This window comes from Hemitrygon akajei, chromosome 7 (assembly GCF_048418815.1).
Source record: "Hemitrygon akajei chromosome 7, sHemAka1.3, whole genome shotgun sequence".
In the NCBI taxonomy this organism is placed as follows: Eukaryota; Metazoa; Chordata; class Chondrichthyes; order Myliobatiformes; family Dasyatidae; genus Hemitrygon; species Hemitrygon akajei.
In genome coordinates, this window is record NC_133130.1 from 40428789 (window position 1) to 40447463 (window position 18675).

An 18675-nucleotide genomic window follows, 5' to 3' on the forward strand; every position below is an offset into this window, starting at 1 on the left:
CTTAACAGAGTGAAGGGTATCCTTACTGTAAAGGCAGGGCCCATAAGGATTTTGTATTGCTAGTCCTACCAATAGGGTAACAGTAGACATGGAGAAGATCAATTTGGTTTAATGTCATGTTGCTTCTCTCATTATCTTGAACAGTTATGTGTTTCAGAATGTTCAGTCAATGATAGTGGTGGTAACCTTTGATAGCCATTAAAGACCACAATGCCTACATTGTGCTCTGGCTACTCTGTCTTTCCTCTAAGTAGTGCTGGATTTGGAAAAATGCAGAGGGGGTGATCTGCACACGCTTACGCTGTTGATAAGAGGGGATATGAAGGACCACACAGATGCATGTAGCCACCTCTGGGACAAACGCCAACAAGGGGAAAGCCTTGCCTTTGGACCAGGACGTGCCCAGAGATTGTGAGAGTCCGATATTTTGGCAGTTGTGACTCTGTGGTATGGTTATTTCAGGAAGCTACTGGTCATTTTGTGCAACAAGTATTCCAAATATTTCATGTGCACAACAGAAGGAATAAAAAAAAGTGTATTCAATGGACATCCATGGAATAGATTTTAAGACCACAAAACAGAATATAGCAAAAAAAAATGAACCTGTAAAGCAAATCAGGAGTCAAGGGTGCTTTTTGTGCAGAATGCATTGAGTGCTCTTATACTCAGTTGAAGTTATCCTTAAGATATCTTCCACAAAAACAAATGTATTGATTTCCAGGCATATTGACAATATTGGGTTTTTTTTTTTCATTTACAGATACAGCGCAGTAACTGGCCCCTCTGGCCCAATGAGCACAAGCCACTCTATTACACCCATGTGGCTAATTAACCTTCTAGCCCACATGTCTCAGGACTGGGGGAGGAAACGAGAGCACCTAAAGGAACCCACACAGTCACAGAGGAACATACAAACTCCTTACAGACAATAGCGGAATTGAACCCTGCTGCCTGCACTGAGATTGCATTACACTACAATCACCCAATCACTTGTTTCAATCCACACTAAGAAAATATAAAAAGGCTTCAAGTCCCCACTTGAGAAACAAACAAAACAAAATTAAGCATGTTTGATTCAAATTAGATTGGGCAAAGGGAGAGGTACAGGCAACAGTGAAGAAAAATCACCGCAGCTGTGCATTTTGAAATGCTTCTATCAAAATCTCCGAGAGATTATTTTAGCAAGTTCTCTCCAGTGTATTCTTTTAGAGTGTCCCCAAAACTGAAATAACAACATCAATTTTTAAACTTTGATGCTCTAAATTGGCATGCAAAAATTCAAAGGAAGAAACTTTCAGCACTTGTATTCATTTAGAAAATTAGTCATGTATTTTGGATTTCACAAACACAATTTTTTGTGAAGATAAACACTTAGGGAATTATGTTAAATCACTAGCATGTAGTTACGTATGCGCCCATAAACATGGGCTTTAAGTCAGAACATTTCATAAAAGAATTTTAGAACTAGATCAGTATTTTAATTGAGAAGTGTAGCAGAGATCTATACAACAATCTGTCTTTACCCAATAATTTTATTGTAACAGCTTCTCTTTCACAGGTATTTTCTCTTCTTATTTTCTGATTTCCACCATCTTCCACCATCTGCATTTTTTTTTTAATTTTTGTATTCGTGACTTGCTTCCTCCTTCCCAAGAGCAATTCTACAATCTGGTTGTTATTTTGGTTTCATCACGCCGAAGTAAAAATTACTGCTCAACATTAATATCAAGTTCCAAATACAATTAACAGCACACTGATGATGTCTCCTCATATGATGACAAAACCTTTGCAAGTAAACTACCAAGATTGGAGAACAACTCAACCATCTGAGTTGCACATTTTCTGAATTATTTCCAGTTCCAAATACATTGAACTAAATGGAAAAGTCCTTAAATCAGACAGGAAAGGCTGAGCGAAAAGTGGTAATATTGCTAAACACACCATGATAAGAATGATTAGTTCTGTACCTGTAAAGTTTATTCTCCTTTTTCTATAGGTTTCGCCAGAATTTCTTTCGTCTCAGGTATCTTGAAATGGCAGAACATTCACCTTGGTCCATGCCATCATTTTTTCATCCGAGTAGAATTATTTGCATCAGAGTCTACAGTATAACATTATTTCTTCTACATGCTGACTTTCTAAAGTGGTTGTCAGGACTTCCATAACTCTTTGATCTCTGGAAAAGAAAAGTGGAAACAGATGTTAAGAGATGTATCTTATGAACAAAAGTTCCCAGCCCATTTAAAATTGTCATTAGGCAGGAATATTTACAAACATGTACCATCTCTTGGTTGCAGATTTCAAAATTTAGATCAAACAATAAACATTGCCTCTCTATAGAGTGTATAAATGGGAGCTAAATAGGGCTTAACATCACTTGCAAATTTTTATACAATACCCAAAGTTTCAAGAGCACGCAAACAAAATTGAACACTTTGTATCAAGCAGTGCAATTCCATGTTGCTGTTTTGTTACAATTGTTCTTTAACCACTCACCAAGGTAAATGTAACATCTACAGTTTATGAACGACAATCCTGGCAGGGGCTGTGTGCTGTGAATTCACCTTACCACTAAGATATTAATTCCTCTCTAGTTCAGGTGAAAAACATTCCTTCTGTATAGGCCCCACCTTCTCTGGAAGAGATGCCAATGATCCAAAAATCTTATTGTCCCTCCCCTACTCCAACTCCTTAGCCACATATTAAACTGTAGTTCTGACATCACTAGCACATGGCACAGGTAGCAATCCTGAAATCATAACCCTGGAGGTCTTGCCCTATAACTTAGCACCCCGAACTCCCTATGCAGAACTTCGTCACTTGTTCTGCTCATGTCATTGGTACTTACATGAACCATGACTTCTGGCTGTTCACCCTCCCACTTAAGAATGCTGAGGACTCGATCCGAGATATCCTGGACTCTGGCACCCAGGAGGCAACATACCTTCCGGATGTGATGGCTGATTTTTTTTTTTAAAAACAAGGGATAATACAAACATGGAGATTCTGCAGATGCTGGAAATTCAAAGCTACACACACAAAATACTGGAGGAGCTCAACAGGTCGGACAGAATCAGTGGAAGAGAGTAAAGAGTCAACGTTTCAGGCCAACACACTTCTTCAGGATTTCAGGGGAATTTACTCTTTGCAATTAAGGAGTAACACAAAATATAAAAGTGTTGTGGCAAACGATTCATAACTGAACTCTTAGATGTGGGCTTAGTCTGAAACAAGCACATTGAACAGGCTTTTCCTAATTCTGGATTTGCTCGTTATTACTAATGGGCCCATGCTCTCCTTTAAAGCTAAGCACATTTAACTGAACGTTAGAAACTTTTCCGAAGTGATATTATTCTGTTACTTTTAAAGTGGCTAAAAGTTTCGAATCCATGCAAATAGAATACAACACAAGAGTTTTCACTCTTTAAATGACTAATACTCATCCAGGTTGATTTGTGAAAAGCAAATTTGGAAAATACTGTTATTGTTACATCAGATGGGAGTAATCATGTACCAGTGGGCTCAAGATCAGCTTCTATACCACTGTTATAAGACTAATGAACAATCCACTAGTATGCTAAGATGTACCCTTGAACCCAGAGTCTAAACTCACTATGGTCTTGCACCTTGATGTCTACCTGTACTGCATATTTCTGTAATTGTAACACCTTATTCTGCATTTTGTCTTTGTTTTTCCTTGTATTACCTCAATACATTCTAGTAATAAGATGACCATTATGGATAGAATGCAAAACAAAGATTTTCACTGTACCTTGGTGTATGTCACAATAATAAACCAATTTATTTGGGGTAGTACTTGAATACCAAAACATAAACAAAATAAAATTACAACTGGGTGGTTTTCCTTTAAAGTAACAGATCAGATCCTAAACCCCTTGATTTTTTTCTTAATAGTCTAGCCTTAAATTTCATCACTGATCAATTTTCCATGGAGAGGAACAACAGCTTTGCATGATGGGATACCATAATGTCCAGAATATTACTTAAATTTAGCAAATGACATCAAAAACCCCTATCCTTCTCCACATAGGTAATTCCAAGATGAAAATTATGTCCTCCAGTAAATGTACTTCAGATCAGGCAATCATGTTTCTGGGTTCTTGTATTTATCACAGTCTAAGCCCCCTTTCAACTTTCAGTTCTTCACAACACAGCCTACTATCCCATAGTCCAGCTCCCTCAAGAGTCCAAGTTGAGAATCCAATGCCATTTTAAAGCTTTCCCTTGAAATGAAATGATAGGGTTGGATACTTTGTGTATACTTTACAGGAAACCTCAAGAAAGTGCTGACAGACACTTAGTTTACGAAAAAATGTGTTAACATTGCAGAGGGTTCAAAGGAGGTGCAGAAGAATGATCTAGGAATGAAAGAGTTAATGTATGAAAAGTGTTTGATGGCACTGAGTCTGTACTCACTGGAGTTTAGAAGAATGGAGAGGAGAGGGATATCTTATTGAAATCCATAGAATATTGAAAGGTCTAGATACACTAGATGTAGGGAGCCTGTTTCCTATAGTGGGTGAGTCTAGAATCAGAGTGCACAGCCTCAGAACAGAGAGGCTATTATCAGAATAGTGAGGGTCATTGGGCCCTTGGGACCTAGCCACCTTAATACTCTTTAACACGACCTCCACCTTTACCTTGAAATGCCCTAGCACATTAATTCTACCAGCACTGCTCTCCCTTTCACCCACACCCTTCTCCTTGATAAACACTGATGTAAAGTACTCATTAATGACCTTACCCACATCCTCCCTTTTGCATCCAAGCAAATGTCCTCCCTCCCCTTTTATGTTTGACCTCTCCCTAGTCATCCTCTTGCTTTTGATGTGTATACAGAATGCTTCAGGATTCTCTTTCCTCCTACTTCCCAAGGACTGTTCATGGCCCTTCCTGGCTGTCTCAATTCCCTTCTTCAGTTCTTTTCTGGCTTCGTTATAATCCTCAAGGACATTGTTTGATTCCAGCTTCCTAATCTTTACATGCTTTTCTTTCTTCCTCTTGACTAAACTCATCAGCTCTCTCAGCATCCAAGGTTAACTTTTCTTTCCAATCTTGTCCTCCCTTCTCCCTGGAACAGCTCTGTCCTGTACGCTGTGTAGTGGTCTTTAAACAAGCCCTGCATGTCAGATGTGGACTTGCCGAAAACAGTTGCTCCCATTTTTGAATCCAGGTCTAGTACAGCCCCTCTACTTTTTGGACTATCTACATATTGATTTAGGAAACCCTCCTGTTTGGGATATTCCTGACCCTTTCCAGTCCCCCTCTCAACCAAGTCTCCGTAATGGCCGCATCACAGTTTCATGTAATGATCTATGCTCTATATTTATCACTATCACCTATAATGCTCCCAGCATTAAAATACACACACTTCAAACTATTCATACCATTTCATATATTACTTTGCTCCTGCCAGTTTTTACTGACTCTGACATCTACCTTCCCTTCCTGCACTCCGCTCTGGCTCCCATCCCTCACCAAACTACTTTAAACCCTCCCGAGTAGCACTAGTGAATTTCTTGACCAGGTTATTGGTTTCCCTCCAGTTTAAGTGTGACATCCCTCATATACAGGTCACCCCGTCCCAGAAAAGATTCCAATTATCCAAGAATATCAAACCTTGCCCCCTGAACCATCAGCCACTCATTTCCTCAGCCACTCATTCATCTGTTCTATCACGCTATGCATGAAGTTTACACAGGACCAGAAAGTCAATTTTAAGTAGGTACAGCATATCCAACTGAAATTTATTTAAATCCTGTGTAGATTGTTAGTGGGATTTTAAATTGGCAGGAGATCACAATGTTTTAGGGCAAACAGGCTGGTGATGACAACTGCCACAAATCATTTGCTAAAAGCATTTATTTTGGTTTTAAAATGCAATTGGCATTTAGAAAGTAACAGAAAACTCCATTCATTAAAGTTCAGAGGACTGCAGTTTGTGTCACTTACAATTATAAACTCCGGAGATTTTATAGACAGGCAGGATTAGCCACAAAGAAATGGAAAATTAACACTGTGCTAATGAGGATACAAGAAGAGGTAAATTAAGCAAATACTTTTCTTTTCAAAGTCTTGTACTTTTCCAATTGACAATTCCAAGGACTGTTTTGTTTATTATGAATTCCAGGGAGTGTTCACGTTGATTATGAATAAACACAGTGTTTTACAGAGACATGGCTCACTCTGGACAACTCCAGATCTGTTGGTAAGACAAGGGCTTATCAATCCAAAGGATAGACCTGACTGCTGATTTGGAGAAGGTGCAAGATGGGAGCCTATGTTTCATGATAAACTGTTTGTGGTGTTTGGGCACAGTGGTCTTGTCGCACTCTTGCTTCCCCCAACCTGGAACATCTAATAATTAGTGCTGACCATTCTACTTACAAAGAGAGTTGTCTTCCATAAATCTGACTGCAGTTTACATACCGCCAGAAACCAACTTTAATCAGGCTTCTGTGATATTGAATGCTGCCATCACCAGACAAGAAACAGTCTACCGTGACGTCTTTCAAGTTATTGGTAGGGATTTCAGCTAGGCTTGTTTGAAGAAATCTCTGCCCAATTATCATCAAAATATCACCTGCAGCACCAAGGGCCCCCATACACTCGACCACTGTTACACAACGATCAGGAATGCCTATGTTCCATGCCTAGACTTCATTTTGAGAATTCTAATCACTTGGCTGCCCTCCTCCTACCTACCTACAGGCAGATGCTAAAGGACAAGGCTCAGGAGATTAGGGCAACAAAGAAGTCATCACAGGAGGCAGAGGAATGGTACAGGATTGCTTCGAGAAAGTTAACTGAGCAGTGTTCGAGGACTCAGAGGATCTGAACGAATACACAGTTGTCACAGATTTTATAAAATCAGTTGCAGACAACTGTGTCCATATAAAATCATTCGGAGTCTTCCCTCGCCAGAAGCCCTCGATGAACCATGAGATTTGCAATCTCCCGAGGGTCAGATCAGTGGCATTCAGTCTAGCGACCAAGTACAAGAGGTCCTGCTACGAACTCGGGAAAGCCATCTCACATGTGAAGTGGCTATTCCAGAACAAACTTGAATCACTATGTTAGGGCTTGAACGCTATCATATCCTACAAAATGACACTGAGCAACATACAGGAGGTGACAAAAGGACTGCTCCCAGGTGAACCCAATGCACTTTATGCCTGCTTTGATTGTCAAAACATAGAGGTACCTCCAGAAATTTCCACAGCACCCCATGAGCCTGTGATTTCAGTCTCTGCGGCCGTCATGAGAGTATCTGTCAGCTGAGTGAACCCATGGAAAGCATTCGGCCCAGATGGGACACCTATACTGATCAACTGGCTGAAGTGTTCACCAAAATCTTTAACCTCTCACTTGGGCAGTCTGAGGGACCCACCTGCTTCAAGCAGGCTTCAATTATACTGGTGCCCAAGAAGAACATGGCGATCTACTTCAATCATCCAGTAGCATTTACATTCATTGTGAGAAAGTGCTTTGAGGGATTGGTAATGAAACATCCCTACTTCTGCTACAGTTTACTGATCGTTACAATAGGTCATCAGCAGATGCCAATTTGTTGGGTCTTCACTCAACTCTGGAACATCTGGATAGTGAAGATACACATCAGGATGCTCTTCATTGACTACAGTTCTGCATTCAACACCATCATCCCCTCAAAACTAATCAAGCTCCAAGACCTAGGCCTCAATACCACCTTGTGCAACAGGATCCTCAATTTCCACATTTGCAGACGCCAGTCAATCTGGATTGACAACAACATTGCCTCCACAATCTCCATCAACCCAGGTGCACCACAAGACTGTGTGCTTAGCCTCATTCTCTACTCATTTTATACTGATGACTGCAAGGTCACACACAGCTTCAGTGCCACATTTTAGTTTTGCTGACAACACCACTGTCACTGGCAGAATCAAATGTGATGATGTATCAGCATACAGGAGGGAGACTGAAAATCTGGCTGAGTGTTGCCATAACAACAACCTCTCACTCAATGTCAGCAAGACCAAGAAGATGATTATTGACCAGGAGACTGCAACCGGAGGCCTATAAGCCAGTCCTCATTGGGGGATCAGAGATGGAGTGGGTCAACATCTGTCCTGGGTTCAGCCATTATAAAGAAAGCACGGCAATGCATCTGCTTAGAAGTTTGTGAAGGTTTGGCATGTCATCTAAAACTTCGACAAACTTCTACAGATGTGTGTTGGAGAGTTTATTGACTGGTTGCCTCACAGCCTGGTATGGAAACACTAATGCCATTGTATGGAAAAACCTACAAAGAATAATGGATATAGCCCAGTCCATCACACGTAAAGCCCTCCCCTCCATTGAGCACTTCTACACATAGCGATGTCGCAGGAAAGCAGCATACATCATCAAGGGCCCCCACCATCCAGGCCACGTTCTCTACTCACTACTATCAATAGGAAGAAATTACAGGGGCTTCAAGGCTTGCAACACCAGGTTTGGTAACAAATATTACCCCTCAAAAAATCAGGCTCATGAACTTGAGGCAATAACTTCACTTGCCCCTTCATATGACAACAACAGTGCAGCACCACGACATGGGAAAAGACTTTCAGAGAAGCGTAAAGTGGAGCATAGAACATTACAGCACAGAAACAGGCCTTTTGAACCTGTTGAACACAGAAACGAACCATTTTTCTGCCCAGTCCCACTGACCTGCACCTGGCCCATATCCCTCCATACCCCTCTCATCCATGTAGCTGTCCAAGTTTTTCTTAAATGTTAAAAGTGAGCCCGCATTTACAACTTCATCTGGCAGCTCATTCCACACTCCCACCACTCTCTGTATGAAGCCCTTCCTAATGTTCCCTTTAAACTTTTACTCCTTCACACTTAACCCATGTCCTCTGGTCTTCTTCTCCCCTAGCCTCAATGGAAAAAGCCTGCTTGCATTCATTCTATCTATACCCATCATAATTTTATATACCTCTATCAAGTCTCCCCTCATTCTTCTAAGCTCCAGGGAATAAAGTCCTAACCTATTCAACCTTTCTCTGTAACTGTTTCTCAAATCCCGGAAACATCCTTGTAAACCTTCTCTGCACTCTTTCAACCTTATTAATATCCTTCCTGTAATTCAGTGACCAAAACTGCACAGAATACTCCAAATTCGGCCTCACCAATGCCTTATACAACCTCACCATAACACTCCAACTCTTATAAATCAAAGTATTGAGTATAAAGGCCAATGTACCAAAAGCTCTCTTTACTACCCTATCTTCCTGTGACGCCACTTTTAGGGAATTTTTTAATCTGTATTCCTAGATCCCTCTGTTCTACTGCACTCCTCAGTGCCCTACCATTTACCTTGTATGTTCCACCTTGGTTTTTCCTTCCAAAGTGCAATACCTCACACTTGTCTGTATTAAACTCCATCTGCCATTTTTCAGCCCATTTTTCCAGCTGGTCCAGATCCCTCTGCAAGCTTTGAAAACATTCCTCACTGTCCATTACACCTCCAATCTTTGTATCATCAGCAAATTTGCAGATCCAATTTACCACATTATCATCCAGATCATTAATATAGATGACAAATAACAATGGACCCAGCACTGATCCCTGTGGCACACCACTAGTCACAGGCCTCCACTCCAAGAAGCATTCCTCCATTACCACTCTCCGACTTCTCCCATTGAGCCAATGTCTAATCCAATTTACTACCTCTCCATGTATACCTAGCAACTGAATCTTCCTAAATAACCTCCCATGCGGGACCTTGTCAAAGGCCTTACTGAAGTCCATGTAGACAACATCCACTGCCTTCCCTTCATCCACTTTCCTTGTAACCTCCACGAAAAACTCTAATAGATTTGTTAAACATGACCTACCACGCACAAAGTCGTGTTGACTCTCCCTATTAAGTCCGTCTATCCAAATACTTGTAGATCCTATCTCTTAGTACTCCTTCCAATAATTTACCTACTACCGACATCAAATTTACCTGCCTGTAATTTCCCAGATTACTTTTAGAACCTTAGAATGGAGATTTTTGGTGGCTGATCAATTACTAAGTGGCAGAAGAAATTGAAATTCTTTATAAAATAGGATACAACGGTGGAATCAAGATCAAAAGAGGACAACAATGTTGTGAATAGTTGCCTTTCACTCTTCACTATAAAAGGAAGGGAGGAAATGAAATCCAAAATCGATCCAAGTTTGAGGGAAGAACATAGGATGCTTTGGTTTTTATAGTTTTTAAAGTGAAAGGAACTGTGGCTCATCCACAACTGGAGAATTTGGCAAAAAAGTTGGTAACAGAGGAAGTTGCAACTTTGGGAATGATCGATATGGTGATGTAGAGCTGGTTATGACCATAACATTTGACACATGGCCACAGTATTAAATCCTATTATTCAATACTGTATTCACCCTTTTTAATTTTGTTCCCCCTTTTACATTGTAATTCATCCTGTTGACTGCAAATTTATCCATCATCAGCCTCTCCTTGCTAGCAGTCTCACTACTCACGGTCTTTGTAAACCAACTACCTCATCTTCAGCACTATCACTCCAGTTTTCATCCCCTGCCAAATTAATTTAAACCCACCCAAATAACTCTAGCCAACCTGCCAGCAAGGATATTGATGCCCCTCGGGTTCAGTTGTAACTCATCCCTTTTGTACAGGTCATACCTTCCCTGGAAGAGATCCCAATGATTCATAAATCTGAACCCCTGCACCAGTTCCTCAGCCATGCATTCATCTGCTAAATCATCTAATTCTTACCCTTACTAGCACATGGCATGGACAGCAATCCAGAGATTACTACCCTGGAGGTCCTGTTTTTCACCTTTCTACCTAGCTTCCTAAAATTTCTCTTCAGGGCCTCCTCACTTTTCCTACCTATGTCATTGGTGGCATTATGTACCAAGACTTCTGGTTGCTCATCCACCCCCTTTAAAATATCATGGACCTGATCCAGAACATCCCTAACCCTGGTACATGGGAGGCAATTCATCATCGGGGTACCCGCAGAATCTTGTCACTGTTCCTATGACTATGGAATCTCCTATCATCACTGCAGTCCTCATCAACTCTCTTCTCTTGGAAGCCAAAGCACCAGACTCAGTGCGAGAGACTGGGTCGCTGTAGGTCGTCCCTCTCGTGAGTATCCAAAGTGGTATACTTATTATTGAGGGGAGTGGCAGCAGGGGTTCTCTGCAGTCTCTGCCCATTTCCCTTCCTTCTCCTGACACTATTGAATGCATTAGTGACTCTTACCAATAAGTGTTCTTATGAAAGCTTATTTATCCAAAATATTGATTTTGTTTCTCTCTCCCCACAGAATTTCTAGCAACTCTTGGTTTTGTTTGGAGCTGTTACAGTACAGTGGAAACCTAACGGGGAGGTAATCTAAACAAAGAATTTCGGTAAAGATGTTTCTCAATTTGGGATGCAATAGAAAATTCAAAGAGAAGAGGAAGAGCTGGGAGATGAGGCAGAAATTTTGATTATTGCAGTGTAGGTTTTTTTTATGAGAGAAGTTTGATAGCTGCTTTGAGCAAGGTTCTCTAAGAGATGGGATCACTAATAGCATTAGGTAATGTGGGCACTAGCATGTGAAATGTGGACGTCTGCAGTTTATTTGAAATATATCCACCATTGAATTCGGGGATGAGGTAGATAACATTAAGTACCTCATGAACATGTATCAGGAACACAGAGAGACCTTGCTTAAGGAACGGAGGATTACATCTCTCAAACCTAACCCCTGCCTGCCCTGCTGTCTGCCACCTGCCCCATCTGTGGGAAAGTCTGCTGATCCCACGTCAACCTCATCAGCCGCTACAGATTCCATTAAATTGGAGTGAAAGTTAGTTAACCGAGATTCCTTGGAACTGCTGAAGGAGAAAACTAGACAAGAAAACAGCAGTACATGTCTCTCACAAGATGAGTTTGAACACTGAGGGATCTGGCTAGATGGCCACAGGGTCAGTAACAAAGATACCTATGAGGTCCCCACACTTGTTACTAGCGGTAAAGGCAGTGGAATTAGCCGAGAGGTATCTTAGGAAAGCTTTATAGAACAGAAAAGATATGAGTATATATTGTTGATTTTCTTTGCATAACCTTTCCAGAGGTCCAGTCAGTGTTGGGAGCAGGGCACTTCAAAGAAGTTACCTGTAGGTTGGTGAAGCTAGTATAAAAGGAGAGCTTTGCGGACATTTGGTCATTCCAGAGGACCAACTAATGTCAGGAGCAGAGCCGTGCGAATTAAATAAAAGCACAGAAGAGGCCAGTGGTGAGAGTAGGAACGTCAGGCTTTGACTCAAGAGGCTTCGATGAGAAGAGGTTGCGGCCGAAGAAACAGGTTAGGAGATTGGGTCTTGGTTGCCCATTGTACAGTGCAGGCAGGATGGAAGATATGGCAGTGGAATGCTCCTCCTGTAGGATGTGGGAATTCATGAACCTTGATAGTCTCCCCGAAGACTACATCTGCAGGAAGTGCAGCCAACTCCAGCTCATGAAAGACCGCATTAAGGAGCTGGAGCTGGATGAACTGAGGATCATCCAGGAGGCAGAGTAATTGATAGGTACGAATTTGGAGCAGGTGGTTACACCCAGCATGCAGAATTTAGGGAGCAGATTTGTGAACACCAAGAGAGGTAAAGGGAGTAGGAAGGTAGTGCAGGGTCACCCCCTGTGGCCATTCCCCACAGCAACAGATATACCCCTTTGGATACTGCTGAGGGGGATGACCTATCTGGGCAACCAGACTAACAACACTGTGGTTGGCTCTGAGCCTCAGGGTAGGGTGAAGTCAGGTGGAGCGATAGTCATAGGGAACTCAATAGTTAGAGGGACAGATAGGAGATTCTGCGGCAGCAAAAGAGATATCAGGATAGTGTGTTGCCTCCCAGGTGCTAGGGTCCAGGATGGCTCTGAGCGGTTGCAGAAAATTTCCTTTCTGCTGTCTCTCTTTTCCTGAAGAGTGGCCTCACATTTGCAATTTTCCAGTTTTCCGGAACCACTGCAGAATTTACTGATTCTTGAAAGATCATTACTAATGCCTCCACAATCTCTTCAGCCACATCCTTCAGAACCCAGGGGTGTACACAATCTGGTCCAGCTGACTTATCTACCTTCAGACCTTTCAGTTTTCCCAAGAACCTTCTCACCAGTGATGGCAACGTCACACACTTCCTGACCCGACACCTGGAACTCCCACCATACTGCTGGTGTCTTTCACAGTGAAGACCGGTGGAAAGTACTTATTCAGTTCATCCGCCATTTTGAGCTGATATGTTGTTGGCCTGCATTCCTGGGGGGGGGGGGGGGGTGGAATATATACAAATACAAGAGCAAGTTTTCTTCCCCCCCCCCACTTGTTGCTCAATCTAGCATCAACAGGGATCATTGTTTACCCTTTATCAGAACTCCTTTGCTAACCTGATTTTCGCACCTCATCCTATAAAAGGTCTCAGGCAACAGTCACGTGCTGATTTTCACATATAGTCATGAGCCAAAAAAATAATAGGATATTCTGCCTCACCAAGTTTACCGTATTTCTCCAACATACCACCCTCCCTTCTTAAAATAAAAAGAGCTAAAAGCAGGCTAAAACAGACAAGGATTTGTAAAGTGAGTGATGATGCTATGATTTGCAAAGCTGTTTGGTGATTAGGGATATTTTGAGAAGGTACAAAAAGTCGACTTGGGAAGGAATAATTTTAGAAAGAAGTTGGGTGTGTGTAAAAACAACAGCATGTCAGTGAACCAGCCAATTATGTCAGCTAGCATGGACATTGAAAGTGGTTGTTGTTTAGTGGGAATGAATTGAGAAAGCAAATGTTGGGTTTCACAGACTAGAGCTCAGAGAGGGGAAAGAAGAAAGAAACTAAATAAGATTTCAGAGTTAGGGGAGAGTAGTACTGGTGCAAGAAGTCTGACCTAGTGGGCAAATTTGCGATTAGGTATGATCAATGTACTTGTAATTTCTGACAGGAATTCGGTACTATTTTAAATTTCACTGTCACAAGTCAGTATATTGGCCTTCAGTTTCAGAACAAATACGGAAGATGGACTGGTTAGTTCTGACTAGATTTTGGTTTCACATTCAAGTAGCTACGTGACAGATGACTACAAACATAATTTTTGCAATTAAGTGGTTCCTGTGGTTTCTTTTTTTAAACTAAAATGAGAAATCTTGAACATTCAGCTCTAATTTGATTTTTAAAGTCATAACTTCTTACAAATTCCATCCAGATACCAAATGGAAAACTGCAAACACTACTCTGATAAAATTTTAGAATCTCCATTCTCATCTTCACACATTGTATTTCATGTCTAGTGAAATGTAAAAACTTGAGTGATGAATTGGTGCAGCAGCTGGATTGGTTACCAAATTAAACATCTAGCTTAAGGTCTTCTCCAGATTTCTCCTGAATTAAACATGGCAACATCAATGTGATCACTCCAAAACATGATTCAACATCTTTGGAGTAGTGAAGAAAAACACAAAATTCATGCTATAAATTTGACAAGAACATTTTAAAAATGTGAATGCCATGGTTGTAACTCCAACAGAAGCAGCAATGAATAGACCTGCATTGTCTGTTTCTAGCTCAATCTCCAAACACTCCCCATTGCTTTCAAATTGAAATAGGTCACAACCACGTGTGCTGTCCAGATAACTTACGAGTAGAAAATCTGGATTGTTGTGATCAGTCTACAATGTTACAATCTGGTACAGTTAACTCAAAATTGCCAACTGGACCCAATACTACCAATTGAATATGGATTTTTAAAAATTCAGCTTTATGCTTTGATATTAAACTTAACAATAAGCAGTAATCCTGTGTATTTTTTTAAATGAAATGCATTAGTTCATTTTCTTATTGCAAGATTTCCTGTGAGATGTTTCACAACTTAGAGTCCAATTATTAACAACTGAGAGCTATGTCCCTTTCATATAGTCCTCAGTTGTTTATAAGGACCAGAAGAGTTAGTGCTGGAGCAGTCTTTATATTAAAATCACCATGTTTCTCACTACAGCATATAATGGAATAAACCAGCCAAGATCATACAAGGCTCCCTCACCAGTGATGGAGGCAACTTTTACAAGAAATGAGAAATTAGTCACTTCCTGAGCTGAAGTATAGGGAGAAACAATCAAAAGCTGGAAAAGGGGACCCTACAGTTTATGCTGCTAAAAAAACACAACCATAAATAAATAGCCAGAAAAGCTTAATATGGATGACATTGAGAAAATGAAAGCACAACACCAGCATTAGCAAGACGACATAGGGGACTGCAAATGCTGGATTTTCAAAACAAACCATCTACTGAAGAAATATAGGCAGTTGCGCAGCAGTAGAATGGAGAGTCAACTTTTAGGCCAAGACCCTTCCTTCATCCAGATTTGAAGACAGTCAATATAAGAAGGTAAAAGGGAACTGCCAAGCTATAGATGGATCCAGGTGGACAGTGGAAGGAATGTGCGGATGAAGGGCAGGTGGGGAGGGGGAACTAACTGGGTTACAAGGGCTGGGAGATAGGTTGTATGGAAGGTATGGGTAGATCAGAAGGAAAGATAAAGGAACAGAGAAGGAGAAGGTCACCTGAAATTGAGGAATTCAATGTCTATGCCTTCAGGCTATATTATATCCAAATGGAATATATCAGATGCTACTCCTTTAGTTTACCATTGGCTTTATCCTGGCAGTACAGGAGCATGGGACAGATAGGCTGGTGGGGAATGGATCACAATCATGACGTCCAGATGGCTAAGACAAAGTACATGTCAGTGCTCAGCAACATGGTCACCTAGTCTGCACTTGATTCTATCGATACAGAAGAGGTCACATCAGGAGCACTGAACACAATAGATGGTGCTTAAATGCAATAGAGATGTGAATCTCTGCCTCACCTAGCAGGACCGTACAAGTCTCTCATTGATGGTGAGGGAGGCGTAGGTACAGGTGTTACACTCCTAATGCTGCAGGGAAGAGTACAAAGGGAGGTCGAGCTTGAGCAGACCAGGAAGACAGCAGTCCCTGCAGAAAGTAGAAAGTGGTGGGAGGGAGAAGATATGGCAGGTGGTAGGATTACACTGTAACTCAGTGTGGCTTCTCTTGCATCTCCCTCAAGAATTTCCCACATTTCCGCTCCCACCCCTCCCCATCAGCCTATCATTCTTTGACATTTTCATCAGCTGTAATCTGATCCCATCACCAAATCATCCCCTCCCCACCCATCCCTCCCTCCCTCTCCTCAGCCACTTTCCCCTGCAACAGTAGAAGGTGTAACACCTGTGCCTATCTGTCCCTCCATGGGCCGAAATAGCACCTGTAGAGATTCACATGCACCTGTACCAACTTGTCTATTGCATTCAGTAATCATGATGTTGTCTCATGAAAGGCCATATGCAGTAAAGGTGACCATCTGTGCTCCATCCACTATGGCCATCTGCACTCCCGCTTGTGAGACAATCTCCCCAATCCATTCCCCACACTGGCCTGTTGGCGCTCAGCCTCCTCATCTGGCAGTGAAAAGCCAATTGTAAACTAGGAGGAACAACGCCTCATAATCTGATTGAGTATTCCACAGCACGGCAGGAAGAAAGTAGAATTCTTCACTTTCAGGTAACCTGCTCCCCACTCTCCCCATTCAATTCTCTTCCTATCTAATCCCCACAGATCCTACTACACAAATCACCAATAAAGCTCACCACCAACTCCTCCCCAGCTTTCTGCCGCCCAGTTACTTTCTGCTGCCCTACATACTCCATCTGCCCATCACACAAACACTCAAACTTGCCATATGTCCACCGTTCGAGTCTGTCCACCCTTCTTATCACAGCCCATCATTTACAGCCCTTTTTAGCCTGAACCTATCACTTCTCGACCCCTGTCACTTTTTCCAGACATCTCCCCCACTCGATTCCATCTGCCAGTCAACCCTCCTCACCTGGTTCTACCAATTGCTCGCCAGCACTTTCTCTACCACTCTCCCTCATTTCTTCATACTGGTCATTTCCACCATATCTTTCAGTCCTGATAAAAAAAAATCTCAGCCCAAAAAGTTGACTCTGCTCTTTTCCATAGATGCCGCCTGGCCTGCTGAGTTCCTCTAGCATTTTGTGTGTGTTGTTTGGAGTTCCTACAGCACTCTGGCAATTGTGATCCATCTTACAGCTACTTTGAGTACTCCCCACGTTCACAAGAGTATGGCAATTAATTCATATACTGAGAGACCAGATGCTGGAAATTCAAGCAACACACAGAAAATGCTAGTGGAACGCAGCAGGCCAGGCAGCGTCTATAGGAAGAAGCACTGCTGGCGTCTCGGGCCGAGACCCTTCGTCCTGCGTTCCACCAGCATTTTGTGTGTGTTGCTTAGATTACTTAAATGATTTTCTGAATGTTTCTGAAATGATTTTCAAAAAAGTATCTACTTTGTAGGCTTGATCATTTACGCCCCAATATTTCATGACTGCGTGCACTGAGGAAGGAAGGCAATGCAAATTTTTGACAACATAAGAACCATGGAGGTAGCTTAAAGCAGTTAATACAGTTAATACAGTTAAATACAGTTAATACGTTCCTTATAGGAATGGATTTAACACTCATTGGAATCTGGTCTTGGCAGGTACGGGCTTTTGGGGCATCGGCTGCACTCAAGATTGTAAAACTTTAAAGACATTTGAGCCACAAGGGGGCAGTACAGCAGCCTTTTTCCTTTCAGCATTTTATCACAGGATTCTAGTGACTGAAATACAAGGACTGAAATTCATTCTTTTTCCTTAATCAAAGATGCAACAGGCACAGGCAGCTTGCTTTAATGAAGTCCTCACTCAATGTATGCTTTTGCAGCATCAGTTCTGAGCCATCAAATGGTGACAATTTGGGTGAAAGTGAAATTCGATGCTCAAATGAGTTATGATTGCACAGTGTTTAGGCAAGCTCTGTACGTGCTTAAATTCATGTATCAGGGTGGTTTGGCATTAGTCCAGCATATACAGAATTGAAATTTTTTTTTCAGTAATTTTACACCTCTTTGGATTGCCATTTGCGCTCAATGTATTTAACGTGTTTGAACTTAAAATTGAGAACACTGACCCAGTCAACAAAAACTATCAGGTTTTCCTCAATAACTTGGAAATCTGATGAGGTTGTCAAAACATTAGCTTATTTCCATTGTAACATTCCATAATAACTTACATGTGTGAAATATTTTTCTCAAAAATGTATCACTGTAAACAAGAACTTTTTGGCTCTCACGAAAAATATAGTATGAAATTAAACCACATTGACTAGGAATGTCCCTAGTCTGTGTTACGTTATTTGATAAAAAACCAGGCCATTGATGAAAGCACCATAACTGGGCTCAGTAACATCTCAATATGAATGGGAAATGTCACTAGCTGACCACTTCTGATTGCTAAACACATTTCTTGCTATGAGGAGATTATATATTAAGGGTTAGGATTGCATGATTTCCCTTTAGGATTTTCAGAACTCCACTGATATCTTCTAATAACTGCGGTTAAAAGGAATTCAAGCTGTCCTCTTGTTTCCAATCTTTAGTACAGCAAAGATCAAGGATATGGACCACCATGGGGAAGGCAGTCAAGAGTCATTTTCATGGGAAGAAATTTAACCTGGGTAAACTAAAAT

At 41.5% G+C, this 18675-nt stretch overlaps 1 long non-coding RNA gene across 1 annotated transcript in view; it reads right to left on the reverse strand.

Annotated features, from left to right (window-relative positions):
• The window catches only part of LOC140730371 (uncharacterized), a 131139-nt gene that overhangs the window by 99469 nt on the left and 12995 nt on the right, over window positions 1–18675 (reverse strand). Inside the window, exon 2 of the long non-coding RNA XR_012099576.1 lies at window positions 1968–2176. This is a non-coding gene — a long non-coding RNA (uncharacterized lncRNA). The remainder of the gene's footprint in view (window positions 1–1967; window positions 2177–18675) is intronic.